We start from the raw sequence: 12,636 nt of genomic DNA, 5'->3' as shown, positions 1-12,636 counted from the left end.
ATGGGTGTCAGCAGCTTTCTGTTGCCATTAGTACATTAGTGACAAGAGAAAAGCTGCAGACAGGAGCCTGCTACCCAACAAAGGAGTGTCCTGAGCCAAACAGTGAACACGAGTCAGGTCAGACGCAGCTCTCAAGGAAGCCATGAAAAAGTCCGTCTGACTCTGAATCCAGTGACAGCCGTTTGTGATTTATCGGTCTAGAGACTGCAAAACAAATTTGTACCCAACAAACATCTGTCAACATCGGCTACCAAGGAGCAAAAAACCATCTCCAGCCGAGCTGGGGTGACACCAGTCTGTCTGGTGTCAGCGCAGGGGCAGACCCAGAAATGAGTTGGTGAGCTCCAAGCCAGGGTGTGAACCCATGGATTTCCACACATGTGCCTTTATGAGGCCTGTAGCCACGTGCTCACGTGCCTCCGCTCATTAACACAAATGGAATTACTGCTATTAATTAATCAGAGCTTCCCTGTGTTTTGATATCTTTTGTTGACTGCTGCAGGACTACGGCTGAGGATTGAAGTGTGCTTAAGGGCACCATTGGGCATTAGGCTGTTATTGCTTAATTGGAACCTAACATGTCCCTGCATTTCAGCATCTTCTGTGGCCTGATGAAGAATTACAGCCTAAAATATTTACGAATAAGAAGTTACCAGCCAGGGGACTGCTGGGTATGACGCCTGATTAAAGTCTCTGAGCGTGACCGTGGCCACCTGGCATGATTTCCCCACTGCAGGCGCAGCGGCCATGACCGAAACCCTCGCAGGAGCAGCTGCAGTTGCAGAGCCTGGCTGCTGTGGCTCACCTCTCTGCTGGCTTGTGGGGGAAGCCTCGAGGCCTCCATGTCACAGAGGAGACCCTGCTCCCCTCACCGGGGCACTGCTGGCATGCGTCTGTGGGACCCCTTGTACCCCAGCATGGCAGCGCCTTGGCCATGGGGCACTTGTGGGGACTCTCACACCCTGGGATGGCAGTGCCGTAGCTGTGGGGCACTTGTAGAGACTCTCAAATGGCAGCACCCTGTCCACAGGACCTCTCAAATGGTGGTGCTGTAGCTGTGAGGTACTTGTAGAGCTTCTCAAATGGTGGCACATCAGCCGTGGGACACTTGTGGGGACCTTCAAATGGCAGCACCTCAGCCATGGGACACTTGTGGGGACCTTCAAATGGCAGCACCTTATCTGTGGGGCCTGTTAAATGGCGACGCTCTGGCCAAGGGGCGCTCGTGGAGCCTCTCACACCCTGGGATGGCAGCGCTGTAGCTGTGGGGCACTTGTGGGGACCCTCAAATGGCAGCATCTTGCCCATGGGGCCTCTCAAATGGTGGTGCTGTAGCTGTGGGGCACTTGTAGAGCCTCTCAAATGGTGGCACTTCAGCCATGGGGCACTTGTGGAACCTCTCAAATGGCAGCACCTCTGCTGTGGGTCACTCACAGGGTCCCTTACACCCTTGGAATGTGGTGCTGTAGCTGCGAGACAGTTGTAGGGCCTCTCAAATGGTGACACCTCAGCCATGGCACGCTTGTGGTGACCCTCAAATGGCAGTGCTGTAGCTGTGGGGTACTTGTGGGGACCATCAAATGTCAGCACTTCCATGGGGCTTCTCAAATGGCGGTGCTGTAGCTGTGGGGCACTCGTGGGGCCTCTCTAATGGCGGTGCTATAGTTGTGGGGCACTTGTGGGGCCTCTCAAATGGCGGCACCTCAGCCATGGGGCACTTGTGGGGCCTCTCAAATGGCGGCGCCTCGGCCGTGGGGCACGGCGGAGCCTCTCGCCCGGCGGGATGGCGGCGGGCACTGCGGCTCACCCCTCCCCTTACCCGGGTCGCGACGGCGGCCTCCCCTCGTCCCTGCGGCCTCCCCCAGGGGACGGAACCGCAACCCCCAGCGCGGCCGGGCTGGGGCAGCCCCTTCCGCCGGCGGCGGCTCCTCCCCCGTGCGGCGGGGAGAGGCGGTGCCTCGGCCCCTCCCGCTGCCGCCGCCGCCGCCCGGGCCGCTTCCTGCGCCGGGGAGGCGGGGAGCGACGTGTCGCCGCGGAGGCGCTGGCGCCGCGCTAGGCCGCGCCGCCCGCCCGGCGCCGCAGGTAAGGCAGCGGGGAACTCCCCGGCCGGTCCTTGCTAGGCCGCCGGCGCAGGTGCTTCCCCGCCTCCGCCCGCCGCCTTGCGGGGAGCTCTGCCGGGGAGAGCGGCCGGGAAAGTTGAATTTTTCCCCCCGGTGCCCTTTGTCTTTGCGGGCTCGGGGCCTCCGCGGGGCCAGGGGCGGCCTGGGGAGAGGAGGGCGTGAAGGAAGGGGCGCCCACTTGGAGGCTGGGGGTGTGTGTGGGTGCAACCCGCTTCTCCCCTTTTTCTGCGAATTTACGTTTTGTATTTCCATGGTAACCCTCTCGGTGGGAAACGGGCGGTGTTGGAAATCGGTGCCTGTCCCTGGTGGGGAGGCATTGAGCCTCTGGAAGTGTCAGTGTGGAAGTGCCCGGCTTTCCTGGGCCGCCCGGAGCGCGGCCATCGTGGCCCTCTCTCATGTGGGGTCTGGTCTCTCCTGCAGGTCACCGACGAGCTCCGAGACCGGGCGGTTTTCCATACGATGCAACGAGGAGAGATATGACGACGGCCTTCTTGAGATACCGCCGTCGTGTTCTCACTAAGGTATGGCCGGCTCCTCGGGTGGCAAAGCCACGCTCGTCCAGCTTGGCCTTTATAAATGGGAGGAAGTGATGTTTGGAGCAAGTATTTGGGGATTTTTGCTAACACTGGCACCTGACACCTGTGTTAACGGCAAGCGGGATGGACTGGGATGTGGAGATCTGAAGGATTTGTTGGTTCCAAAACCCACTTAGGATTGCAATGATTCCTGGGTTTAGAGATGGTCCTAAAATCTAGGATTTATGTAGACAAATGTCACTTCTTACCTTTCCTTAATGTAATTTTTCAAATGCGGTATGTTCCGTTGAGAGAAATACCCATATGTGTTTGTAAAATACCAACTTCCTGCACTCTCAACAAAAAATTAACTTTCTGTCTTTGACTGTCCGGTTTTTGACCTTAGTATGTTATTGATTCTCTTTTCCTTCTTGGTTTTTCTTATATTCTCTAAAAATTTAGGATTTCTGTTACAGGACATCCAGTGATCCCAAATGTGTAAAGTGCCTAAAGTACACCAAAATACTTATTTGACTACAGATTTGCATGTATGTTTTTGAGAGTTTTAAAGTGCAGGTGGTGTATGGGCTTTACCGTCTTACCTGTACCCTATCTGATGGAGTCCTTAGCAAGAAGTCACCCTGTGGACTTCTGCGCAGCTGTGGTCCTGTGCAACCCTGTGCTGTGAAGAAATGCTTTTATTAGAAAATCTGACTGTAGTATGTTAATTGTTATAATGGCTGCAGTAATTTAGCCTGAGAGCCAGTGTGACTCCCAAAATGACACCGCCTATGGTTCCCTTGAAATTCTCTGGGCATAGGATGGTGCTGCTGTTGGGTAGGAAAACAATGCCTAAAATTAACTAATTGACAGGAGATCTACAGCTGTCTAAGCAAAAGGTGCTGTGCATCGTGTGGGCAGCCTCACTAATGAGCTCTGAAGGCGCACTGAGAAGCAGCTCGCTCTCTCCCATCCGATTTGCCAGTAGTAGCATCTGGCCTGGGCGTCCCTGGGTCTTCAGTACCATCTTTCTCTGTAGTAGGAGTCTGGTGCATGTGTGAAGGAATTTCGCCTTCCTGTTGATGGCACAAACTTCATGGGAGGAGAAGGGGACGTGCGTGTCCAAGGTTGGACAGAAATGTTGTTTGCCTGAGAAGTGTCAGGAGCCACTAGAGAGAGTGGAGCAAGCAGACCGCAGACTTGCTCTTTGGCAGTTGGAGTGGGAAGAAGTTGGGAAATGGAATCATGTAGGTATCGTTTCTTCTTTTGGGGCAGCAGCTCATCATAGAAGCCACTTCTGCTTTCCTTCTTCAGACTTTTGGGGAAATGAGGAGCTGTGAGTTTCTCAAGAAGAGTGAAGGGCTACAGATATCTTATCCTTCCAGTTGGGAGACTCGGTTTTCTTTGGGGTTTTGTTTCTTTTTTTTTTTTTGTTTTACTCTCTGTTTTGTTTATTCCTTGTCTTGCTTTATGAATGTAGCATAAAGAGAGAAAGAGTGAGCACGAATGGATGTTCTACATATATATTTCTGGGGCCTCATATGATTAAGTCCAAAGAAATAGTTGCCAGCACATCTTAAGAATTGTCTTCCCCATATTTTTAATTTTTTGCACCCACTTCACCTAGGTGCTAGGTTTTAAAAAAAGATCTTCTCAAAAGGTTAATAAAGTATTTCCCTCATAGTCAAAAATGGTGGATCCATTTACTGATCAGTTGCTCCAAAATACTCATCTTTGGATAGAGGAAAAAGCTAGGATATTTCAACTATTAATCTGGTTCTTAAAACAAAAAAAAGAGCCACTTTGGCTAGGTTGTTAGAGTTGGAGTAGCATCTCTGGTGCTATGCAATGTGGCAGAGAGTTCCCATCGGTTTTACATGCTTGCTGTAAGACCTTCCTTTTGTTTTTTGACATTCTAAATGTTGCATAACCATACTCATTTTTTACGTTTATAGAAATATTTATGCTTCTTGTAAATGGAAGCTATTTGAGGAATGAAAAGGAAGTGATGTGAATAGAGGCGATCAGTGATCTTCTGCTGGGTAGGTATTAACACCACAAGAACTATCAACAAACATGGGTGGCACTCTCTGGTGCTCACCAAGGTAAAGTTTGGATGCTCTTGTTTGCTGAATACTTGCCTTTCTGCCTCCTGCTAGAGGACAGGCATCCTGTGTCAAGGCTTCTCAATAAGACTTGCTCTGAGGTGTGCTGTGCCTGCGTTCGGGTAATCCCTGGTCTCAGATTTTTGCGTAATGTGAAAACTGGTAAATATTTTTATTTAGCTCTTTCAGTTGTTCAGGGCTTTGGCAAGGCTTCGGGAAGACATGATTCTCATGAAAAATCACATTTTTAGAAAATTAGGTTCAGATTAACAAATTGAGCCTAACCCCACTGAAGATAGCAAGTGGAGACCCCGCGCAGGGAAACTTGCTGTTGACGCAAATTGCCGTCAGCTTCTGTCAGACTCCTTTTGTGAAGTCAGGACCTGAGTGTTACAAATTTTGCTCCGTCTGGTGCAGTTCTTCTGCCTTTCCTCAAAATGTCACTGCTCCGTGGTCTCTGCCTTTGACAGGCTTCTAGCTGGAATGCCTGCTGGGGCTCCTTGATCTTTGCTCAGCTGCAGGTACCTCTCTGGAGCTATATGAGATGCTCATATTTCACTATTTTCCAAGGGAAAATGCACACTGTAATGCTGATGCCTGAAAAAAAGTGCAAAGAGATTCCGCTCTTGTCTTCTGTGATAGTGTGGGCAACTAACCACATATATTTCTGACATATATTTTTACTGCTTTGTTAATTGTTTCAGAATGATTCTACCACCCCTGGCATGGAGGAACTTGACGCATAATGAGCTAAATGGCTGTAGGAAGGTGTGTTCCTCCAGCACGGAAACTGCCTTCTCATTTCAAATTAGTGTTCAGCATTGGGAAGTTAGATTTCTGGATGAGAGGAAGTGCATTTAGTACATTGAGTATATCACAGATGTTTCATTTAATTATTTTATTCAGTACCTGAATGGAAGTGAAATATTACTTTTAAATTAGTTTGTCTGTAGAGAGATAAATTGTGTTATTTTTGACAAAATGTTTACACTTCTGTATTATTCTAAACAGCTTATGCACGCATGCATTCAAATAACAGTACATTGTTCAATGATGGGGCTTTTTTGGGTAATTTTTTTCAGAGGATCTTATTCTTGTATTTAAAGAAGTGAAGCTCAACTAAAGCTTTTGTTGTTTTTATTGTTTTTTTTTTTCTTTAAATCTATTGTTCAGGTGACTTCATCTGCGGAGGGCAAAAGAAAGCAGTACAAAATCTAGTAATATGAAAATCAGATGCTATTTTACCTTGGCCTTGTAGTTGACCCACAGTGCTTTGCAGTGGGGATGCGGTTGTCCTGTTCTTTCTTTGTAGTTAGATTACTTTTTGCCTTGCCCGTTTCCCGTGTGAGGAGAACATTTTGAGATGGCACTATGGAAGAGATGATAGAAGGGGACGGTAGTGGCATTACTCTTTAAGATATTCAAGTGCTTTCGCTTTTCCACAGTCCCCATTATGCAGTTTGCTGAGAAAGTAGCACAGTCTGGGTCATCTCAGCACTGTCCAAGGAATTACAGAATATACTGGATCATAACAGGCACGTGTGGCTAAGCAGGGCTGATGAAAAACACAGATAACCCATATATAGCTTCCTTGTCACGTTGCTTTCATCCCAACAAACTAATCTGGATTGTCATCACTCATTCTAACTTTGCAGAGAAGGTGCACCCTCACTGTGGGAACATGAGATTTGGGATACTATTAAAAGGTATGCAGAATGCACCAAAATTACATGTGTGTTCATGAATCATAAAATCACAGAATGCTTAGAGTTGGAAGGGACCTTAAAAATCATCTAGTTCCAACCCCTCCGCCATGGGCAGGGACACCTCCCACCAGACCAGGCTGCTCAAAGCCCCGTCCGGCCTGGCCTTGAACACCTCCAGGGATGGGGCAGCCACAGCTGCTCTGGGCAACCTGGGCCAGTGTCTCACCACCCTCACAGGAAAGAATTTCTTCCTAATATCTCATCTAAATCTCCCCTCTTTCAGTTTAGAACCGTTACCCCTCATCCTATCACTACACTCCCTCATCAAGAGTCCCTCCCCATCTTTCCTGTAGCCCCTTTAGGGACTGGAAGGGGCTCTAAGGTCTCCCTGGAGCCTTCTCTTCTCCAGGCTGAAGAACCCCAACTCTCTCAGCCTGTCTTCACAGCAGAGGTGCTCCAGCCCTCTGAGCATCTTTGTGGCCTCCTCTGGACCCTCTCCAACAGGTCCATGTCCTTCTGCTGTTGGCGGCCCCAGAGCAGGAGGCAGTCCTGCAGGGGGGGTCTCCCCAGAGCAGAGCAGAGGGGCAGAATCCCTTCCCTTGCCCTGCTGGCCACGCTGCTGGGGATGCCGCCTGGGATGGGGTTGGCTTTCTGGGCTGTGAGCGCGCATTGCCGGGTCATGTTGAGCTTCTCATCCACCAACACCCCCAAGTCCTTCTCCTCAGGTCTGCACTCAATCCATTCTCTGCCCAGCCTGTAATTGTGCTTGGAATACAAATATACGTATATTTATTAGGCTTTCAGAAAGACTGGGCTGACACAGGCTTATCTCCAAGTTGTGTAAGGAGGTTTGTTGTTGGACTGTGTACCAAATGTAGGTGGCTTGACACAGGGACAAGTCACACCTGTCCTCTGACTCTAGCCTCATCATCCCCCTGACAATCATCTTACTCTAAAACCCCAGCGTGGAAATAGTTGTTCAGAAAGAGCTTTCGTTAGCAAAAGAGCTTCCGCAGCCTTAACCTCATTCTCTGAAACTGCTGAAACATTTCTGCTGAAACCTAACCTGCTGAAAGAAGGATGTCCGTCTTGGGGCACAGGCACAAGTGTGAACATTTCAGACCAAAAAATGAGCTGTTTGAAAGAAATTGAAAGTTTGCATTAGTCCAGGCTGGTTCACGTTGTCTTAAGAAGGGGGCGTGTACTTTGCTCATGCCATGGTTTCCTTGTTACAGGGTTAAATCCTGCTTATTTAGGAAAAAAAAAAAAAAAGAGTTGTATAATAATAGAGTGGGAAACCTAAACTTTTGAGGACAGAGTAAATATATTAGACAAATAGCAGGCATATTGTTGGCTCTTGAGGTCCTAGAAAGAATCCTTTGGGCATTTGTATCTTTTAGTTACATTTCAGGTATCCTTTTCCTTAGTAAGTGTTTCTGCTGTTTATCATTTCTTCTAGAAATGGTGAAATATTTTGCTTTAGTGTGACTTGTGGGTGACTTCTGGTGGTTTTCTGTTCTGGATGGTCTTGGGTAACCAGAACAGTACTTTAAAATGTTTTGATTTCACTCTGTTGCTGCCAGACAAAGCCATGAAAAGCAGCAGGGACTTTAGCATGCCATTCACGTTCATGGAGAAGCTTCTCCTCACCTTACCTTTGGGATGCAGACTGTACCTCTTGGAAAGTACCTAGCGGTGTCCAAGCATGGCTCATCGTGGACAATGTGGAATACTTAAAGGACAACTTGCTCAATGTTGTGTGGTCAGTGGAAGCCCTGGGCTCTTTGCCCTAGGTGCTTAGTGTCTCTTCTCAGAAGTCACTATTTTTGAAGCCAAAATCGAGTTTAGAGAGCAGATTCTATGAATTGTATGAAAGGCTGGAGCTAATAAGCTGCATGTTCCTTGTAGTACCAGCTAATTTATCAAAGCTACCAATTTAAGTTGAAGGTATTACTAGTAGGTTGTAGATTTATTTTCATTTTGGGGGGAGAGCACAGAAAAAGGAGAAATATGGGTTTCTCTAGCAAGTAAATTGAGAGTTACTTCAGGCACCTTGCAGGGATTGCACTGACTTCATAAATTCCAATTTGTATTGTTAATACAGATTTGTAATTTGTATTGTTAATACAAATTACAGCTTTCCAAACCGAAGCGTGTGCACATGAGAATTCCCAGTAAAAATTATTAACTCATGTAAAGCTGTTACCTTAAGTAGGAAATAGAAAATTGGTTGATAATGCTGATGGAAAACTGCCCAAAAATGAGGAAATATGAAGTTAATATCCATGAATAGGCAAGGTTTAGTTCGCACCTTCTCTGATACCATGTTTATATAGAGATAATACTGAGTGTTTTGGTAGCGAAGACTTACCATCTGAAAAACAAAGCGTGCGAATAACGCCTAGAATATGGAAGGGCAGTTTCTGAACAGCTCCGTGCAAGTCTTAATACCCACAAAAACAAGCACATGCTCAAGAGTTAGAACCGTCCTGTGCAATTACTTCTGAATAATACGCTTTGTTGTTTGTTGTGCTGCTCTTCTAACTGATGAAACCTCGGGTGTGAAACTCAAGAGTCATAGCGTAGTCATCACAGAGATAACTTCTTAAAATTCCTGTGATTAATACATTACTAAGCACACAACACTAACTTCTGCTTTGCTGACTGTACAGTATCCAAGCATGTGGTTATTCCATTTGTCATTACAAGTCATTGTATTCCATGCTGTATGTTGTACAACTGTGTCATATCATAGTTGCTGAGCGTGTTATTGAACAAGAATTTTTTTTAAAGAGGAAGCTGTAAGATTGCTGAATATGAAATATTAATTTTCATGTGCTCAGACTGTAAGAATACAGTAAATTCCAATCATCAAAGCTATTTTCATTGTTATGATTATTTTTTAAGTTTTTTTAATGTTTAACTTCAGTGATATAAGTTATTGCAGTGCCAGTGTAATTTAATGTCAATTTTTAAACTAAGGAAATCAATACAATGTGTACAAAATAAATTTAATATATTTAAGGCATGTTGCAAGAGTAGCTGTAATCCTGTACGTTATTTCCATCATTACTCTTATATCTAACCCCTAAAGTTTTCTTTTATTGAGTTAGTTTAACACACATTGCTAGGCAAAATGTGAGTAAATTATGGTGATTACTGCAGAGAACAGAGTTAATCTAACCCAGTTTTAATTGTATATAATTTAAATATTGATGTCATTAAGTTACACAGTTGCATATTCTTAGTGCTGCACGTATGCTCTCCTCAGTAGGAGACTCAGGGGACTCACCATTTCATCATTCATTCTGCACAGCTTGTGCAGTTAACTACATTTACCTGCGTTTCGCTTGCATTTAAAGTTGAATGAATTAAAATATTCTGTAGCAGTTTTGTTCTGTGTTAACATTGAGTTTCATTTTTGTGGTATGTTTAAATCAGCAAGTTTATATATAGTTGCATATTTTAAAATGCTGGTTCACAAGGCTGGTTATAGATTAGTTTCTCTCTAAAATGTCTGTTTTGTTGGTGAACAAGTGAAACTATTTTTCTGATGTCCCCAAGGTTAAAGTACACAGAAGGGCTCACGTGTAGGTCAGGATTTTTTGTCTTCATATAGTCCTGTCACATATTCCTTTGTAATTTGAATTTAATTTAGGTAATTCTGTCCAGTTTTCTTTCTGAAGCTATACTTTCTTGGCTAATTTAAGGACTGCAGTTTGAGGAATGCCTGGTTTTGGGCAGTGCAGATGATTTTATTCCTGTTCATTGAGGTTAATTATCCATAAGGTCCTGACTTATGAGGCTACTAGAATAGCTGTTAACTATGAATAATTTAGTACAGCATCATATTGCATGCCACTTAAGAAGGCCTCTGCCTGTGAATCCTTATATCTTGTTGAAATCCACTCAATAGTATGAAGGTTACTGCTTGCATTGGTATTTTATTTTACTCTTTTCATTCTATTTTAAGATTTGTCAGTATACAAAGGCAATGTGAATATTTTGTGGTGATAAGTAATAAAAATACCTGTGCCAAGAGTAGGTATAGTTTGTTTTTGAAAAGCTGAGGGATTGTGCTAGTCTTCAGTGTTAAATTGTCTTTTAAATTTGTTATAAATCTTGGACTGGCATAATGCAGTTAGCATTTTCTCCACTGAGATTTATGTACTTGGAGACAATTCATGTCTTAGAATATACTTTTAGGCAATACTTCGTTATGGGGAAAGGAGAGAAGCTTAATGAAAGGCTTGCCGGCGAGAGTACAAGATTTCAGTGCTTTCTACAAATTGCCTTAGCTGCTCATACATCTGGCTAGAGCAGACTGCGGCTCATATTACAGAGGCTTTTTCAGGAGAAAAACTGCAAATACAGAACTTTGAAGCGGTTCCAAGTGCAGATAAATTTACTGTATGCCTTTAGGAGACTTGATCATTATAACTTAGCACTGGATGTGTTTTTTAAGAATGCTAAAATGATAGTGTTTTGTCATTATCATAAACTAGATTTTTCACAAAAACACCCCAAAACATTAGGGAATAGCTTCATGAAGATATAACTTGCTCTGGAAATGTCAAGGGAAGAATATGAGAATAGGAACATGGAACAGAAGTAGTAGAGAAAAAGTTTTTCTTTGGGGCTTTTTGGGGAGAGAGACTGACACTTTGTGGTATTTAAGGAGGGTCTGTCAGATGTCTGGAAAGGTTTTTTCCCTTTCTGACTACTTCCATACTTCCATTAGTGCTCCCATTCTTTATCTTGACTCGTAAACTGTTCTAATATAAGAAGGAAGGGAATCGTCTCCAAAGAAAATCTGGGAGACAGATTTCCAGTCCTTGTGCAGCATTTTTAGAAAAGGTTCTGCCGATCTGTTTTCACCCCTTTTAAAAGTTGCTTTTAAAAATTACAGTGGAAGCACGTTATCCTCCTTGTCTTGCTGCGTTCCCAGATAGAAAGGGAGAGAGGCAAGTGAACATTAGGAGTGGTACCCAACAGACCGAGTTTTGGCCAGAATACGTGTTTGTTAGTCTTTATGGGCCCATTTGTTGGGATCCTCTATTATAACTGCACGTATCTTAACTCATCTTTAGAATTGTTTTGTAGGGCACTTCCAACCTTGTTTAGAAAGTAGAACTTTTTTTTTTCCTTTTCCAAATGAGATTTGCTGTAGTACATGTGATGCTGTTAGAAGTTGACATGGTGACGTACAGTCATCCCTTGGTGCCTGCTTCAGCGATTGAAGATAAAATAGGTCTTTTATCTTTTTGTGCTCCTTCACAGGGTAGTAAGTAATTTAGGTGTCCCTTAAGGGTGGGTAGTTAAACGCTAAGATCTTGCTAGATGTGTTTTTTTCTCCTTAAAGGTGAGGATTCAGATTGGTCCCTTTGAACGGGCACTCTTTGAGCTGTACGTTATGGGCTTGTTTTAATAAACTCTCAAACCTGTAATAGTTCTGCAGTTTACTACTGACTCAACTGGTACGTTGATGGAAATGCAGCTTTGTTTACAGATGGAAAGAATGCATTACGTTGTTCAGCCCCAGTGTAAAATTTTAAGGATGTTTATGTTCAAATTGCGGGCTTAAAATTCAACTGAAAATTAGTGGGACTTCCCTTACTCCAGAGCTCTTTGATCTGTGTTTTAATTGTCTTCTCTGTGCAAATGTTTTTTTACATTGAAATTACATTGAAATAATAGTCTACTTTCCTAGACAGCCATGAAAAGTTGAATTGCGAATTTTCCTGATTCAAGTGATAAAAGGTGTCTATGTTGTATGCATAGTATGTGCTCGTGCTTTTCTGATATACATGGCATGCTCGTATTCTTCAGATTCTGATTTGTCTGAAATGTGACAATGATTTCAATTACTATAAATAATTAATGATATATTGTGTCTGTGGGTAGCTGTTGCTGGGCTTGGCTGAATCATGAGCACAGGTTGTAGACTGCCTCCTTTGGAGAAAACGGTGCTATTAAGGCAGTGCAAGAAGGCGAGGGTGCAGAATATGCCACATGGGTCTGTATATATTACAGAGTCACACAATGGTAGGGGTTGGAAGGGACCTCTGGAGATCCAAACCTCCAGCCTGCAGCCCTTACCTTTTTCAATGTGGCATGTAGAGGTGTGGGAGGAAACAGACTACGAAGTTACATTCTGCCTTTTATTTTTGTGTTTAAAATAAGCTTTCCC

General features: G+C 44.6%; 1 protein-coding gene across 5 annotated transcripts in view; it reads left to right on the top strand.

Moving 5' to 3' along the window:
• Positions 1-1,955: 1,955 nt before the first annotated feature.
• VPS54 (VPS54 subunit of GARP complex) overlaps positions 1,956-12,636 on the top strand; it is a 53,750-nt gene continuing 43,069 nt past the window's right edge. For 4 of the 5 annotated variants that reach the window (XR_008465297.1, XM_054194442.1, XM_054194444.1 and 1 more), the window contains exons 1-2: positions 1,956-2,082; positions 2,541-2,641. The gene's annotated coding sequence lies outside the window, so the exon portion shown is untranslated. Of the gene's footprint in view, positions 2,083-2,540; positions 2,642-3,644; positions 4,678-12,636 lie in introns of those variants that run through there. The other variant, XM_054194441.1, reaches the window with a different exon arrangement.

Source organism: Rissa tridactyla, chromosome 3 (genome assembly GCF_028500815.1).
Source record: "Rissa tridactyla isolate bRisTri1 chromosome 3, bRisTri1.patW.cur.20221130, whole genome shotgun sequence".
NCBI classification, from domain to species: domain Eukaryota; kingdom Metazoa; phylum Chordata; class Aves; order Charadriiformes; family Laridae; genus Rissa; species Rissa tridactyla.
The sequence above is the reverse complement of the archived record's forward strand: the minus strand, read 5'-3'. Positions and strand labels throughout refer to the sequence as shown.